The sequence below is a fragment of the Chiloscyllium punctatum genome, chromosome 45, assembly GCF_047496795.1.
Source record: "Chiloscyllium punctatum isolate Juve2018m chromosome 45, sChiPun1.3, whole genome shotgun sequence".
In the NCBI taxonomy this organism is placed as follows: Eukaryota; Metazoa; Chordata; class Chondrichthyes; order Orectolobiformes; family Hemiscylliidae; genus Chiloscyllium; species Chiloscyllium punctatum.
The window spans coordinates 50,728,537-50,746,391 of record NC_092783.1 but is presented as its reverse complement, the minus strand read 5'-3'; the positions used below and the strand labels follow the sequence as shown (position 1 = coordinate 50,746,391).

Here is a 17,855-nt window from a genome sequence, read left to right as displayed (position 1 = left end):
TAAACATATCTTTTTACAAGTAAATTAAAGAGTGAGTCAGTACTCTACTTTCAATTTTTCTATTTTTATGACACAAGAAAAACAAAATGCAATGAATATTCAGTCGCAAAATATCATTTACATTTGAATAGTGACAGAGTCATCCCATCCACCTGACAACATACAGTGGTTGTAGAATTCACAGAATAATCATAAATACCTTACAAGATATTAAATGGTCAATATTTTCTCAACATCTGCCAATGTAAATAGCCCATATTTAAATATAGACACATAGAGCAGTATACAAGTGGCCAATATGGTAACACAAATACAGTCACACTAAACGGTGTGCACCATCTGGCCAATACTTAACCCCCTCAACATCCTAGGATTATGTGGTCATTGTCAACCGCCATCTGTGAGAGCTTGCTGTGTGCAAACTACTGCATCTCCCACATCGCAACGGTGATGGAACCCCAAAAATAAGAACTGTTAATGCTTTGCAGCACCCAGAATGCACGAAAAACAGTAAATAAATGCGAGCCTTCATAGCCAAATTCATGCTGTGAACACTAGTTACCCATTCACATTGCAGTCAGACATAAGGAGTGCAAACCACCAGTCAGCCCCAGCACAAATCAGCAAAGTGAGACATTGTGTACCAGTCCTGATGAGTGCAAGAAAAGCTTCAACTCCGTGTCTCCTTTGTCATGTTGAAGTACTATATAGATAGACATGTATAATTTTATATGGTGGTATAATCACAGTGGGGAGTGTGATCAGTGAAACACACGGGTTTTTACACTGAAAACCCTATACCCCGGACAGACAGTCGATTTAAATTGTAACCAGAAATGCAATCAAGCTTGTCAAGCGTGTGGCTCGAGTATTTTTGTTGTCGTTGTTGTAAAGTGCAACGAGTGAGAGCACATTGAGTGGAGTGGGGCTGTTGCTGGGGGGATAGGGATATGAATCCTCCCGGTCAGAGAGAGTGGCCTGTCCCTGAAGGACCTACTGCTCACTCTCAGTTTAAATAATAAAAAAAGAGGGAGGAGGGGTCATTTTTGTCTTTCATTTCCTCGATAGAGAGGCAAGGGAAAGGCGGGGGGGGAATGATCCCCCCCGGGCCCCCCGCCGCCCGGTACCATCCGACCCCGGGGAACGATCCAGCCGCCGCCGCTACTTACACCGACACCGCGAGGGCCTCGCTCTCCTCTCTCCCGCCGCTGCCACACCGGCCGGCTCCTCGCTCATAGTCGTCTCCGCCGCCGCGGCGGTGTGTGAGAGCCGGCGGCCGCCTCAGGCTGCAGCCTCCGCCCGCTCCCTCACAGGCCTCAACTGACATCTCCCGCAGGAGGCCAAAGGGCAGCCTCGCTACCAAAGACACTCCGACGTGCGCCAAGATGGGGTGGTGGAGGAGGGAAAAGTCCCTCAGTCAGCCTGCGCCAGCCTCCAGGGACACTTGGTCCTCCAAGCCCTCCTCAACTCTGCAATTTTTCCCCCCAATATTAAAAAACCCATTTTTGCAATGCTGTACCGCAAAAAATTACTCCACTCCCTTTTATGACAATATTTTATAATCGAAATCCCCTTCGCTATACAGTGCGGCAAAAATAACTGCTCAATGCCCCTTTTTTGGTCTTTTGCAATTAAAATCCCCTGTGCAATTCTATGCAGCAAAAAAAACCTGTTCAATGCCCTTTTTTGCTCTTTTTTAAAATAAAATCACCTGTGCAATTCTGTACATCAAAAAAACAAATTCCCTACAGCAACAAAAAACTACACAACTCCCCTTTTTGCCTTATTTCTAAATAAATTTCCTTTGCAAAACTGTACAGGAAAAAAATCACTTACATCTACAAAATATTGACATTTAAACTACTTCTGTTTTTCTTAAACCAGATGCTTAGTTCTTCTTCCCACTTGAAATACTGACATTTCAATTACTTTTGATTTTAAAACCAGATGTTGCTGCCGTTGTCGTCAAGTGTAAACCCTGTACAAATACTTTTCAGCCAACAACCTGGGCTTCCCTTTAATGTTCTTGCCCCCTTATCCAAGTAAGTTGTCAGACTGATTTCAAAACATGTCATATTACTCCGCTCTTCATCTTATCCTCACCTAAAACAGTCCTAATAAATTACAATTTTATAGTACTGTTCAGAAAGAGAATAACTTACATTTTGATAGCACTTTTCCAATTGCATTAGAGTCTATGATGTTTCAATATAGAAAATGTGGCAGCTAGCTTGCACACAGCAGAGACCCACAAACAGCAATGTCAAAGAGTTTGGAAAAGATTTACCAGGAAGTTGCTGGGAATGGAGGGTTTGAGTTATAAGAATAGGCTGGACAGGCTGGAAGCTTTTCACTGGAGTGTAGGAAGTTGAGGGGTGACCTTTCAGAGGTTTATAAAATCATCAGGGGTGTAGATAAGATGACTAGCACAGGTCTTTTCCCTAAAGTGATGGAGTTCAAAACTATCTAAATATTTTTAAGGTGAGAGGAGAAAGATTTTAAAAGGACTTGTTTACATAGAGAGTGGTTAGTGTGTGGAATGAACTGTCAGAAGAAGTGTGGTTGCAGGTACAGTTACAATATTTAAAAGACATTTGGATAAGTACATGAATAGGAAATGTTTGGAGGGATATGGCCAAATGCAGACAGCTGGAACTAGTTTAGTTTTGGAACTCGTTGGACAGAAGGGTCTGTTTCCATGCTGTATGATTGTATGACTATGACTCTGTGATCATTGCAATGATTTTAGATATTTTAGTCAACATATTCCAAGATGCAATGATATATCTCTGAAGATGGTGGGACTCAAACCCAGACTTTCTGCACCACAAGAGCCATGTGACAATGGTTTTATGATGTTAGTTGAGAGATAAGTATTGGTCAGGAACCGCAGGAAGCTTGGATAACTCCTTCCATGGATTACACTGCAAGCAGCAGAGTTAAAATTTGGCCCACTTTTTATCATATTTTATATGCTGATTTGTTCAACTTCCTTTCTTTATAGCTGTAAATTGCCCATGATCTGCTTCGAGAGAAACTTATCTGTCTGTCACCATGAGACTAAGGGAGCAAAATTTGCTAACTATTTCTAGCAGTGTGCTATTTAGTGCAATCAGTGGCAGAGATGTGATACATGCCCCATAGCCACAGTTTTCTTCACAATTACGGCAAGGGAGAACATTCACAGGCGTGGAAGAAATAGCTGAGTTTCCACGTAAGTGACAAGCATAACATCCTCAATGTAGATAGATGCAAAGTAATCATTTAGTATCTCGGGTATGCCCTCTGTTTCCATGCACAAATCCCCCTTTTGATTCCTAATCAACCCTAGACTCCTTTTACTATCCTTCCATTATTTTTAAAGCCTGTTGAAGATTTCTAATTCATTTCTTATATTTATTTTTCTCAAATGCTTTCTTTTCATTTGAATTTTTTTACCAGCTTGGACTTGTAAAGGGAAGGTAAAGTCACCATAGTCCCAAAGGACCATACAGCTGCCCTCTCATTAGAAAGAAAGGACTGTTGATGGTTCAACCTAAGGGTTACCTCACCTAGATGAGGGGAAGAGTTTGGGAAGCAGAATCCTTCATGGTAACCTCAGCCAGTGCAGGAATTAAACCCATGCAATTTGCATAGCTCTGCATCGCAAACCAGCCATCCGGCCAGCAAGATAGCTGCTATTTTCACTTGTACTCTCAACATGACAAGTCATATGTATCTTTTCTCTACTTCATCTTTGTTTCTATTTCTTCCATCAGCCAGGATTGCGCTGCCTTTCCTCCAGATAGGAAAGTACTTCAATCATACCAATCCAGAGAAAGTATATTCCTGTTACAGTGAAAGGAAAGGCTAGTAGGTGTAGGGAATGCTGGATGACAATAGAAATTGAGGGTTTAGTTAAGAAGGTTTGGTTAAGAAAAAGAAGGAAGCATATGTCAGGTATAGACAGGATAGATCGAGTGAATCCTTAGAAGAGTATAAAGAAAGTAGGAGTATACTTAAGAGGGAAATTAGGAGGGCAAAACAGGGACATGAGATAGCTTTGGCAAATAGAATTAAGGAGAATCCAAAGGGTTTTTACAAATATATTAAGGACAAAAGGGTAACTAGGGAGAGAATAGGGCCCCTCAAAGTTCAGCAAGGCGGCCTTTGTGTGGAGCCACAGAAAATGGGTGAGATACTAAATGAATATCTTGCATCAGTATTTACTGTGGAAAAGCATATGGAAGATATATACTGTAGGGAAATAGATGGTGACATCTTGCAAAATGTCCAGATTATAGAGGAGGAAGTGCTGGATGTCTTGAAACGGTTAAAGGTGGATAAATCCCCAGGACCTGATCAGGTGTACCCGAGAAGCTAGAGAAGTGATTGCTGGGCCTCTTGCTGAGATATTTGTATGATCGATAGTCACAGGTGAGGTGCCGGAAGACTGGGGTTTGACAAACGTGATGCCACTGTTTAAGAAGGGCGGTAAAGACAAGCCAGGGAACTATAGACCAGTGAGCCTGACCTCGGTGGTGGGCAAGTTGTTGGAGGGAATCCTGAGAGACAGGATATACATGTATATGGAAAGGCAAGGACTGATTCGGGATAGTCAACATGGCTTTGTGCGTGGGAAATCATGTCTCACAAACTTGATTGAGTTTTTTGAAAAAGTAACAGAGAAGATTGATGAGGACAGAGCAGTAGATGTGATCTATATGGACTTCAGTAAGGCGTTCGACAAAGTTCCCCATGGGAGACTGATTAGCAAGGTTCAATCTCATGGAATACAGGGAGAACTAGCCATTTGGATACAGAACTGGCTCAAAGGTAGAAGACAGAGGGTGGTGGTGGAGGGTTGTTTTTCAGACTGGAGGCCTGTGACCAGTGGAGTGCCACAAGGATCGATCCTCTACTTTTTGTCATTTATATAAATGATTTGGATGCGAGCATAAGAGGTACAGTTAGTAAGTTTGCAGATGACACCAAAGTTGGAAGTGTAGTGGACAGCGAAGAGGGTTACTTCAGATTACAGCAGGATCTGGACCAGATGGGCCAATGGGCTGAGAAGTGGCAGATGGAGTTTAATTCAGATAAATGCAAGATGCTGCATTTTGGGAAAGCAAATCTTAACAGGACTTATACACTTAATGGTAAGGTCCTAGGGAGTGTTTCTGAACAAAGAGACCTTGGAGTGCAGGTTCATAGCTCCTTGAAAGTGGAGTCGCAGGGAGATAGGACAGTGAAGGCGGCGTTTGGTATGCTTTCCTTTATTGGTCAGGGTATTGAGTACAGGAGTTGGGAGGTCATGTTGCGGCTGTACAGGACATTGGTTAGGCCACTGTTGGAATATTGTGTGCAATTCTGGTCTCCTTCCTATCGGAAAGATGTTGTGAAACTTGAAAGGGTTCAGCAAAGATTTACAAGGATGTTGCCAGGATTGGAGGATTTGAGCTACAGGGAGAGGCTGTACAGGCTGGGGCTGTTTTCCCTGGAGCATCAGAGGCTGAGGGGTGAACTTATAGAGGTTTACAAAATTATGAGAGGCATGGATAGGATAAATAGACAAAGTATTTTCCCTGGGGTCGGGGAGTCCAGAAATAGAGGGCATAGGTTTAGGGTGAGAGGGGAAAATATAAAAGAGACCTAAGGGGCAACGTTTTCATTCAGAGGGTGGTACTTGTATGGAATGAGCTGCCAGGGGAAGTGGTGGAGGCTGGTACAATTGCAACATTTTAAGAGGCATTTGGATGGGTATATGAATAGTAAGGGGTTGGAGGGATCTGGGCCGGGTGCTGGCAGGTGGGACTAGATTGGGTTGGGATATCTGGTCAGCATAGGCGGGTTGGACTAAAGGGTCTGTTTCCATGCTGTACATCTCTATGACGCTATGACTCTATAACTGATAATGAGAGATTCTTTAAATATATAAAAAGAGAAGAGAGAGGTCAGAATGAATCTGGGGAGACGATATTGGGGAACAAGGAAATGGCAGAGGAGTTAAACAGATATTTTGCATTAGTCTTTATGGTGGAAGATACTTTGAAGATCCCATTAATACTAAAGAACACAGGGGACATGTTAAGTACCACCATCATCAATAAAGAAGTAGTATTAGGCAAACTAATGGGGCTAAAGGCAAATAAGTCCCATGGCCCCGATGGCTTGCGTCCTAGGATCCTGAAAGAGATAGTGGACAGGCAGGAGGCTGGATAAACACAGCAAGCCAGGCTCTTAAGAAGTCGACATTTCAGGTGTAACCCTTCTTCAGGACTGGGGGTGGTGTGGGGGAACTGCAGAAAAAGAGGCCGGCGGGGGCAGGGTGGTGAAGTGGGGATTGGTGAAGACAGGTAAAGGTTTCAACCTGGTTGGTCAATGGGAGGAATGAATCCGGTTGGTGGCAGGAAGGAGTGGAGTGGAATGGAGGGGAGGGGGAAGGGCTGGGAAGGGGGTCGGGGGATGTGAAGGGAGCTAATTTGAAATTGGAAAACTCAATGTTGAGTCCTCCGGGCTGTCGGCTGCCCAGGCGGAAGATGAGGTGTTGTTCTGCATTAGTTATAATTTTTCAAAAGTTATTAGATTCTAGAGAAGTTACCAAAGGAAAAACTGTTAATGTGACACACCTGTTCAAAGGCAAAAATTGGGTATATATAGGCCAATTAGCCTAACATCTATTGTTGGAAAAACGTTTCAACCACTTATTAAGGAAGTAACAGCAGAACGTTTGGAAAATTGTAATCTAAACAAGCAGTCATGGCTTCATGAAAATGAAATCATACCTTACTGATTTTTTCAAGGTTTTTCAGGAAGTCTCACCAGAGGTTTAGAAGAGAACCAGTATATGTGTTATATGGGCCTTCAGAAGGCAATCAAGAAGGAGCCTCAAAAATGGTGAAGTCATATAATAAGAGCCCATGGTATTGAAGGGAATATATTGACATGGAAAGAAAATTGGCTCATGGGCAGCAAACAACAAGTCGGGATAAGGGGTTACTTTTCAGGTTGGTGACAGTGATCTGTGGGGTTCCTGAGGGATCAGAGCTGGGACCACATCTATCTAAGATAAATATTAAAGATCTAGAAGAACAAAGTGAATGTACTTTCACCAAATTTGGAGGCAAAAATAGTTGGAAAGGCAAGTTGTAGGAGGGGTACAAAAAGTTTACAGAGAGATATTGATAGGTTAAGTAAGTGAACAAAAGTTTTGGCAAATGGAGTACAATGTGGAAAAATGCAAAATTCTTCATTTTAGAAGGGAAAACAAAAGAACAGATAATTATATAAATGAAGAGAAACTGCAGAAAGCTACCACAAAAGAGTCATGGGAATCAGTTTAACATCTGTGTTCAGGAAAATACTGGTGGCTATCATTAAAGAAGAAATCATGAGATATCTGAATGGAAAGGGTTCCATCAGGCAGGCTCAGCATGGATTCAGGAAGGGAAGGTTGTGTTTGACTTACTGAAGTTTTTAGGATGCAACAAGTGTGGTGGATGGAGGGGAACAGGTGGATGTTGTATACTTGGATTTCCAGAAGGCGCTTGATAAGGTGCTGCATAAAAGACTCATCCATGATGCATGGACTTGCAGGGAATGTACCAGGATGAAGAGAGGACTGGTTAACCAATAGAAAGAGTTGGGATAAATGGGTGTTTCTCGAGTTGGCGAGCAGTGGTGAGTGGGGTGCCACATAGGTCGGTGTTGGGCCCAAAACTGTTTGTGATATACATAAATGATTTGGAAGATGAGACCAAGTGTAACAAATTCAAGTTTGCTGATAACACTAAATCAAGTGGAAAGGCAAACTGTTCAGAGGATGTGGAGAGTCTGCAAAGAGATTTAGATGGTTAAGTGAGTGGGCAAGGGTCTGGCAGATGTACTACAATGTTCGCAACTGTGAAGTTATCCACTTTGGAAGCAAAAATAGTAGGCCAGAGGATTACTTAAATGATGAAAGATTGCAGCATGCTGTTGTGCAGAGGGACTTAGGAGTGCTTGTACATGAATCGCTAAAAGTTGATCATGAAGACAAATGGAATATTGACTTGCATTGCTAGAGGGATTACATTTAAGAGCAGGGAGGATCTGCTGCAATTGTACAAGGTGTTGGTGAGGCCACACCTGGTATATTGTGCACAGTTCTGGTCTCCTTACTGGAGGAAGGGTATACTGGCTTTGGAGGCAGTGCAGAGGAGGTTCACCAGGTTGATTATGGAGATAACGGGGTTACCCTATGAGGAGAGGTTGAGCCGCCTAGGACTGTACTCACTAGAATTTAGAAGAATGAGAGGGGATCTTATAGAAACATTAAAAAATTATGAAAGGAATAGATCAGACAGAGGCGGGCAAGTTGTTTCTGCTGCTGGGTGAGACTAGGACTAGGGGACATGGTCTCAAGATTAGGGGGGAGTAAATTGAGGACAGAAATGAGGAGGAACTGCTTTGCCCAGACAGTAGTGAATCTGTGGAATTCTCTGCCCAAGGAAGCAATAGAGACAGCTTCATTAAATATATTCAAGACACAGTTGGATGGGTTTTTGCATGGTAGGGGAATTAAGGGTTATGGGGATAACGCAGGTAGGAGGAGCTGAGATGATGGATAGATCAGCCATGATCTTAATGAATGGTGGAGCAGACCCGAAGGGCCAAATGGCCTACTCTTGCTCCGATTATTCTGATACTATGATAGTATGATACTTTTGCATGAAACACAGAGAGCTAGTACTCTGCTGCAGCAGGTAATCAGGAAGGTAAATGGAATGTAACCTTTATTTCAAGGGGATTGGAATATAAGAGTAGAGAGGTCTTACTGTAACTGTACAACATATTGGTAAGACCACAACTGGAGCACTGTGAGCAGTTTTGGTCCCGTTATTTGAGGAAAGATATTATTTCATTGGACACAGTTCAGAGAAGGTTCACTTAGATGATCCCCTGTATGGAGGGACTGTGTTATGAGCAAAGATTAAATAGACTGGAACTCTACTCACTGGAGTTTAGAAGAATGAGTGGTGATCTCATTGAAACATATAGAATTCTTAAGGGCCTCGGCAGAGTAAATAATGAGAAGATGTTTCCCATCACGGGACAGTCTAGGACCAGATGGCATAGTCTCAAAATAAGTTGTGCCAATTTAGGACTGAGATGAGGAGGAATTTCTTCTCTCAGGGGATTATGAGTCTTTGGAAATCCTTGCCATAGGGAGCTGGGGGGGCGAAGTCCTTGCAATTATTTAAGGCTGAGATTGATAGATTCATGATCAGTAGGGAAATCAAGGGTTACAGAGAAAAGGCAGGAAACTGGAAGTGAGGAATGTTGAATTAGCCATGATCCCATTGAATGGCCGAGCTGGTTTGAGGGACCAAACAGCCTAATCCTGTTCATATTTTTTATGGTCTTATGGACATCCTCTCTCTCCAACACTGTAATATTCTCCCTCGTTATTTCACATCAGGAAATCACAAGCAGACTCTGATAACTTAACTATATTTTTTTCTTTTCTTGAAAGCAACAAGTGAGGGTCAAGGACCTACATGCAGAGACATCCAGGGTTGAAGAGAGAGTGGGAAGATAAAGGACAGCAAGTAGTACCTACTAAAATGAGTATTGTTGAACAATTGCTCAGAATATAAAGGAAGACAAGGAGTTGTGATGTTTTGCAGTCCCTTGTAAGGAAAGGAGAAGAAAAGGATTCATTGGAACTTTGTTCAGAAACAATAATAAAAGAAACTTTTAAAAATGAGAGGAAAATTCAAGGAACATTCTTTTAAATAGAGTCATAGAGTCATAGAAATGTACAGCACGGAAACAGACCCTTCAGTCCAACCAGTCCATGCCGACCAGCTATCCCAACCCAATCTAGTCTCACCTGCCAGCACCCGGCACATATTCCTCCAAACTCTTCCTATTCATATACCCATCCAAATGCTTCTTAAATGTTGCAATTGTACCAGGCTCCGCCACTTCCTCTGGCAGCTCATTCCATACATATACCATCCTCTGCATGAAAAAGTTGCCCCTTAGGTCTCCTTTATATGTTTATGGGCGGCACGGTTGCACAGTGGTTAGCACTGCTGCCTCACAGCGCCAGAGACCCAGGTTCAATTCCCGCCTCAGGTGACTGACTACGTGGAGTTTGCACATTCTCCCTGTGTCTGTGTGGGTTTCCTCTGGTTTCCTCCCACAGTCCAAAGATGTGCAGGCCAGGTGAATTGGCCATGGTAAATTGCTGGTAGTGTTAGGTGTAGGGGTATGGGTGGGTTGTTCTTCAGTGGGTCAGTGTGGACTTGTTGGGCTGAAGGGTGTGTTTCCACACTGTAAGTAATCTAATCTTTCCCCTCTCATCCTAAACCTATGCCCTCTAGTTCTCGACTCCCCGATCCCAGGAAAAGACTATGTCTATTTATCCTATCCATGCCCCTCATAATTTTGTAAACCTCTATAAGGTCATCCCTCAGTCTCTGATGCTCCAGGGAAAACAGCCACAGCCTGTTCAGCCTCTCCCTGTAGTTCAAATTCTCCAATCCTGGCAACATCCTTGTAAATCTTTTCTGAACCCTTTCAAGTTTCACAACATCTTTCTGATAGGAAGGAGACCAGAATTGCACGCAAGATTCCAACAGTGGCCTAAACAATGTCTTGTACAGCCGCAACATGACCTCCCAACTCCTGTACTCAATAATGCAGCGAAATCAACGTTTCGGGCAAAAGCCCTTCACGATGAAGGGCTTTTGCCCGAAACGTTGATTTCGCTGCTCGTTGGATGCTGCCTGAACTGCTGTGCGCTTTCAGCACCACTAATCCAGTATTTGATTTTCAGCATCTGCAGTCATTGTTTTTATCCTGTACTCAATACTCTGACCAATAAAGAAAAACATACCAAACACTTTCTTCATGATCCTATCTACCTGCGACTCCACTTTCAAGGAGCTATGAACCTGCACTCCAAGGTCTCTTTGTTCAGAAACACTCCCTCAGACCTTACCATTAAGTGTATAAGTCCTGCTAAGATTTGCTTTCCCAAAATGCAGCACCTCGCATTTATCTGAATTAAACTCCATCTGCCACTTCTCAGCCCATTGACCCAATCGATCAAGATCCTGTTATAATCTGAGGTAACCTTCTTCGCTGTCCACTACACTTCCAACTTTGGTGTCATCTGCAAACTTACTAACTGTACCTCTTATGCTGACATCCAAATCATTTATATAAATGATAAAAAGTAGAGGATCGATCCTTGTGGCACTCCACTGGTCACAGGCCTCCAGTCTGAAAATCAACCTTCCACCACTACCCTCTGTCTTCTACCTTTGAGCCAGTTTTGTCTCCAAATGGCTAGTTCTCCCTGTATTCCTTGAGATCTAACCTTGCTAACCAGTCTCCCATGAGGAACTTTGTCAAATGCCTTACTGAAGTCCATACAGCTCACATCTACCGCTCTGCTCTCATCAATTCTCTTTGTTACTTCTTCAAAAAAACTCAATTAAGTTTGTAAGAGATGATTTCCCACGCACAAAGCCATGTTGACTATCCCTAATCAGACCTTGCCTTTCCATATACATGTATATCCTGTCTCTCAGGATTCCTTCCAACAACTTGCCCACCACCGAGGTCAGGCCTCACTGGTCTATAGTTCCCTGGCTTGTCCTTACTACCCTTCTTAAACAGTGGCACCACGCTAGCCAACCTCCAGTCTTCCGGCACCTCACCTGTGACTATTGACGATACAAATATCTCAGCAAGAGGCCCAGCAATCATTTCTCTAGCTTCCCACAGAGTTCTTGTGTACACCTGATCAGGTCCTGGGGATTTATCCACCTTTATGCATTTCAAGACATCCAGCACTTCCTCCTTTGTAATATTTTCAAGATGTCATCATCTATTTCCCTACATTCTATATCTTCCATATCCTTTTCCACAGTAAATATTGATGCAAAATACTCGTTTAGTATCTCCCCCATTTTCTGCAGCTCCAAACAAAGGCTGCCTTGCTGATCTTTGAGGGGTTTAGATCAGAGTGGTGCTGGAAAAGCATAGCAGGTCAGCCAGCATCCGAGGAGCAGGAAAATCGATGTTTTGGACAATTTAGCTCAGTAGTTACTTCGATTTCCTTGAAATCCATCTGGGTACATGTTTGTGTCCAGTTAACTACGGGCGCTGCCCAGCGCTTCGTTCCTTCAGTAATGATCGTTGAGGGGCCCTATTCTCTCCCTAGTTACCCTTTTGTCCTTAATATATTTATAAAAACCCTTTGGATCCTCCTTAATTCTATGTGCGAAAGCCATCTCATGTGCCCTTTTTGCCCTCCTGATTTCCTTCTTAAGTAAACTCCTACTGCCTTTATACTCTTCTAAGGATTCACTCAATCTATCCTGTCTATACCTGACATATGCTTCCTTCCTTTTCTTAACCAAACCCTCAATTTCTGTAGTCATCCAGCATTCCCTATACCTACCAGCCTTTCCTTTCACCCTGACAGGAATATACTTTCTCTGGATTCTTATTATATCATTTCTGAAGGCTTCACATTTTTCAGCCGTCCCTTTACCTGCAAACATCTGCCTCCAATCAGCTTTTGAAAGTTCTTGCCCAATACTGTTAAAATTGGCCTTCCTCCAGTTTAGGACTTCAGCTTTTAGGTCTGTTGTTGTAATATTGCAAATTGTTGAAATGTTGTAAATATTAAAGTGTTGGAAAATCAGATATGTTAGATTTAGAAATATGCACAGCAATATCAATAATTTGCATAACACTTTCCCTTTTTTTACTAGTTCACAGGATGCCTCACTGGCTGAGCCAGCATTTATTGCCCATCTCTATGATCCCTTGTTCGTGAGCTGCCTCCTTGCACCTTCGTAATCCATGAGGTGTAGGTACCTCCACCATACTGTCAGGAATTGAGGTCTAACCCAGCAAGAGTGAAGGTACAGTGATGTATAAGGTAAAAACAATGACTGCAGATGCTGAAAACCAAATACTGGATTAGTGATGCTGGAAGAGCACAGCAGTTCAGGCAGCATCCAATGAGCAGCGAAATCAACGTTTCGGGCAAAAGCCCTTCATCCTGATGAAGGGCTTTTGCCTGAAACGTTGATTTCGCTGCTCGTTGGATGCTACCTGAACTGCTGTGCTCTTCCAGCACCACTAATCCAGTATACAGTGATATATATCCAAGTCAGGATCATGTGTGGCTTGGAAGGGAACCTGCAGGTGGTCATGTTTCCATGCACCTGCTGTCTTTGTCTTTCTCAGGGTAGAAGCCATGGTGCTTTCAAAGAATCCTTGGTGAGCTCCTGCAGTGCATTTTGTGGACAGTACACACACTGTTGCCATTTGTTATGGTGAAATCTCACAAGATGCTTTGCAGAAGTGCAATCCAACAAATAATAATTTCAGTCAGAGAAACCGGCATTTGAACAAAAGCTTGATCAAAGAAGTAGGTTTTATACACCCTTTTAAATAATTAGACAAAGGAACTTCAGAGGTAAGAGCAAAGATACCTGAAGGCCTGGCCACCATCGAGTCATAGAGATCTACAGCATGGAAATAGACCCTTCATCCAACTTATCCATACTGACCAGATATCCCACCCTAATCTAGTCCCAATTGTCAGCACCCAGCCCATATCCCTCCAAACCCCTCCTATTCATATACCCATCTAGATGTCTTTTAAATGTTGCAGTTGTACCAGCCTCCACCACTTCCTCTGGCAGCTCATTCCACACATACACACTACCCTCTGCATGAAAATGTTGCTCCTTAGGTCTCTCTTATATCTTTCCCCTCTCACCCGAAATCTATGCCCTCTATCCCCACTCCAGGGAAAAGACTTTGTCTATTTATCCTACCCCTCATGATTTTATAAACCTCTATAAGTTCACCCCTCAGCCTCTGATGTTCCAGGGAAAACAGCCCCAGCCTATTCAACCTCTCCCAATAGCTCAAATACTCCAACTGTGGCAACGTCCTTGTAAATCTTTTCTGAACCCCTTCAAGTTTCACAACATCCTTCCAATAGGAAGGAGAACAGAATTGCACACAACATTCCAAAAGTTGCCTAACCTATGTCCTGTACAGCTGCAACATGACCTCACACCCCTTACAATCAGTGCTCTGACCAATAAAGGAAAGCATACCAAACGCCTTCTTCACTATCCCATCTAACTGTGACTCTACTTTCAAGGAACTATGAACCTGCACTCCAAGGTTTCTATGTTCAACAACACTCCCCAGGACCTTACCATTAAGTGTATAAGTCCTTTTCTGATTTGCTTTTCCAAAATGCAGCACCCTCGCATTTATCTAAATTAAACTCCATCTGCCACTCCTCAGCCCGTTGGCCCATTTGATCAAGATCCCATTGTATTCTTTGCTGTCCACTACACCTCCAATTTTGGTGTCATCTGTAAACTTACTTACTATACCTCCGAAGTTCACATCCAACCCAAATGCATGGGGTTCAAGTGATTTTGTTCAAGTTGAAATATTTGCAATAGAGGTTTGGATGATGGCAGTTTATGGACAATAGATGATGGGATGCCAGCCAAGAGAACATTAGACTAGTCCAGTCTGGAGGTAACAAAAGCATGAAAGAGGATTTGAGCAGCAGACTCATGAATATGTTTATTGTTTTTGGACCGGGCGTACCATGAATGTCTAATGTACAAAAGCAATAACGATTACTCAAGATTGAAAAATTGTTTATGATGAATTAGTAGTTTGTACTTAATCCAAAAACATTATCAATATTCTCTTCTTACTAAATAATGAAGAGACTAAACAGACAGAGTCAGCACAGGAATGTCTGACATCATAATTTTGACACCAGTAATATAATTTGGAATTCTTTCAAACATCCATTCTAGATCAAAACAGTCGGTTCTCAAAAAGTTATCAAAATATGTGTGGTTGCTTTATAAGTCAGAGGTCCTTCAGTTCTCAAAGGGGAAGCTGGCTGTTATTGCTTGTTGATCTTGTAGGCTCCGTCAGCTCCCTGAGAAACCAGAAATATACTGCCCTAAACCCCCTCTCAGACACTGCCACACTGGCTCATGGAGAATATTCATCCTTTACCAGATTTCCAGTGTTCAGCATCACAATATTGGTGTTTTCAGGGTTTTTGCTTCATTTTTATTTAAGAACTGATTTTAAAAATGCAAGGGTGTTGTCCATATTAAATCATTATTGCGACCATATTTTTCATCCAATGCTTCTGGACGAAAGGGAAGGAGAGGACCCATGATGCCAGCCCTCTGGCCCCATGATACGTTACATCAGGATTTCTTGCTGTCAGTGCAACCATACGACAGGTGAGGTAACAAAACACAAGGCACCTAATTAGCTTCTCTTTCTAAATATTCTCTAACAATCTTGAAGTGTGCCCTATGTTCAGTGCTTTAGCAGGTGTGACCAGTACCTCTCTAGTTGGATTTCTACAAGATAATCTCAGAATCATCACAACTTATTTTCTGTAACCTTGATGTCATCCCAAGCTCTACTAGCTGGTTCTTTTCACAGAAAGTCTTGTTCCTCTGTCATCCACTCGCTGATGATCTTCATTGGCTCCCAGTCAAGCAACTGCATTAAAATTTTCAATCGGATTTTTAAATCATTCGCCAACTTCACAAATCCCTAGTTCTGTGATCTCTTCCAGCCCCACAGCCTTCAGAGATATCTGCACTTCTGGACGTTTGTGCAACTCCAAGTTTAATGGCTCCACTAATGATCATTGTGACCAGAACCATCTCTAGAATAGGGCAAATCAAGGTAACCCTCAAGGACCCTGCAATTTGGGGGGGGCTTGGGACATAAGCACCTGGGATGAACCACAACCCAGGATGGGGGGGGTAACCCTTGAACAGTGGGGAGTGGCATTGTGGGACCTTTCATTGCATTTCCATTTTGTTTCAAAAGTTGCAAGGTGTCATTAATGTGAAGGAACTTCACACAGAGCCACAGGGCAGGTGTGGTGAAGCAGAGTGTTGGCGCATTGTGGGATTTGCTCCAGGAGAGATGGGCGGCATTCTGTACAGTGAGATTTGCTCAGGCCCAGGAGCCCTTATGGAGAGCTCTTGCTGTGACTTCAGTTGGCTACACTACTGTGAAAGATGCCCACTGCTCCATCCATTTCGGGAACTCCAACCACAATGCCGTGTTTCTTCTCCTGGCTTACAGGCAAAAGTTCAAGCAGGAGACCCCCCTCGTGGATACAGGTCCAGTGCTGGTCGGAGGAGGCAGAGGATCAACTCCAGTGCTGCCTGAAATCAGCTGATTGAGCCATGTGCAAACAGTCCACAGGTACCTTGGACGAGTACGCCACCACAATCAGACTTTATCAGTATGTGTGTGGAAGACTGCATACTGAGGAAGTCAACCCTGGTGTTTTCCAACAGGAAACCCTGGATGAATCAGGACATACAGAACCTGCTAAAAACCAGGTGTGGGGGGGGGGGGGGGGGGGTCTAAGATGGCGGCGATCTGAGAAGATCACACTGCAGAGCTTCGCATCGCAGCAGGAGCAGGACGGTCCTTTAACCCAGGTCATCAGGATTGCTTGGGGCGTTGGAAAGATTGTGGAGCCCCAAGAAACATTTAAAAATTGGCTTACCTGTATTTTCAGCTGTCCAGAAATGCCTAAAAAAGGAGGAGGAACATCTGAGGCCGGGCCTGCAGCTCAGCCTGCAGCAGCCTCAGAGCCTGGTGAGCCAGCTCTCGAAATCTTGCGAGATGTTGGGGAAACAGATTGAAGAGAAGCTGGCTCCAGTCTCTCTCATGCTGCAGAAGCATGAGCAGCAGCTGGGAGACCTGGAGAAGAGGACGGATGAGGTGGAGCACAGGGTCACAGTGGTGGAAACTGATGCCAGTTCATTCAAGGAAGAAATCCAAGCCCTGAAGACACAGGTTCGTAATTTGCATGACCAAGTGGATGATCTTGAAAACAGGGGCAGGAGAAAAAACATTCGGATCATTGGTCTGCCTGAGGGTAAGGAAGGTGAGCAGCCTGCAGAATATGTTGAAGATTGGCTTCCGAAATTCTTTGACTTGGAGACTGGCACGAGAGGATTGAAGATAGAGAGGACTCACCGGGTCACAGCACAGAGGTCGGGTCTGGGTCAACGCCCTCGTCCTTTCCTGGTGCAGTTCCATCATTACCGGGATAAGGAGAGACTCCAGGGGAGGGATCCAAAGGCCCTAACTTACGAGGGGTCTAAGATCATGTTTTGTCAGGACTTTTCAGAGGCGGTGATCCAGAAAGGAAAATCGTATGATGGTGTCAAGAGAAGATTGAAGGAGCTTGGGATTCAGTACTCCCTGAGATATCCGGCAGTGCTTCGGATCACCTTAGATGGATCCATGCATCTCTTTGACACATTGGAGAAGGCAAGAGACTTTGTGGACAAACTAATCTAAGTTAAACAATTGTAGTATGTATAAATATTGTTGCTTGAGTATGCATTTATCATTCTGTTAAAGAAATGGAGGAAATCCAGTTGGAGCTTTGTTTTTCCCCTTTTTTTTCCTCTATTGATAATAATTTGGTTCAAACTATGTCTGGCGATGCTTAAGATATACATTTTAAATTTCTAAATTAGGACCTACCAAAGGATGGGTGGAGTATTTATTCTTTTTTTATAAAAGAATGTTTTTTTATTCATATTGATATTCTATGGGTGTTTATTCTTTTTAGCTTGTGCTTGCGATGCGGCTCTAGCTAGGAGAAGTGAAGGTGGTTGAGATGGTTAGATGCCTATTTATGGGCAGTTTGGGACGGGTAGTTGGCCCCTCCGGGCAGAGGGTGAGTTCCCCTACTCAGCGCTATTGGCGCTTTATATGTTGGTTTGTTTTCTGGTTTTTGTTGTTTTTTATTTTTA

At 43.3% G+C, this 17,855-nt stretch overlaps 1 protein-coding gene across 3 annotated transcripts in view; it reads right to left on the bottom strand.

Moving 5' to 3' along the window:
- LOC140467401 (fibroblast growth factor receptor substrate 2-like) overlaps positions 1-1,351 on the bottom strand; it is a 76,061-nt gene extending 74,710 nt beyond the window's left edge. For 2 of the 3 annotated variants that reach the window (XM_072563745.1, XM_072563744.1), the window contains exon 1: positions 1,170-1,350. The gene's annotated coding sequence lies outside the window, so the exon portion shown is untranslated. Of the gene's footprint in view, positions 1-1,169 lie in introns of all 3 variants that reach the window. The other variant, XM_072563746.1, reaches the window with a different exon arrangement.
- Between the last annotated feature and the right edge of the window lie 16,504 nt (positions 1,352-17,855).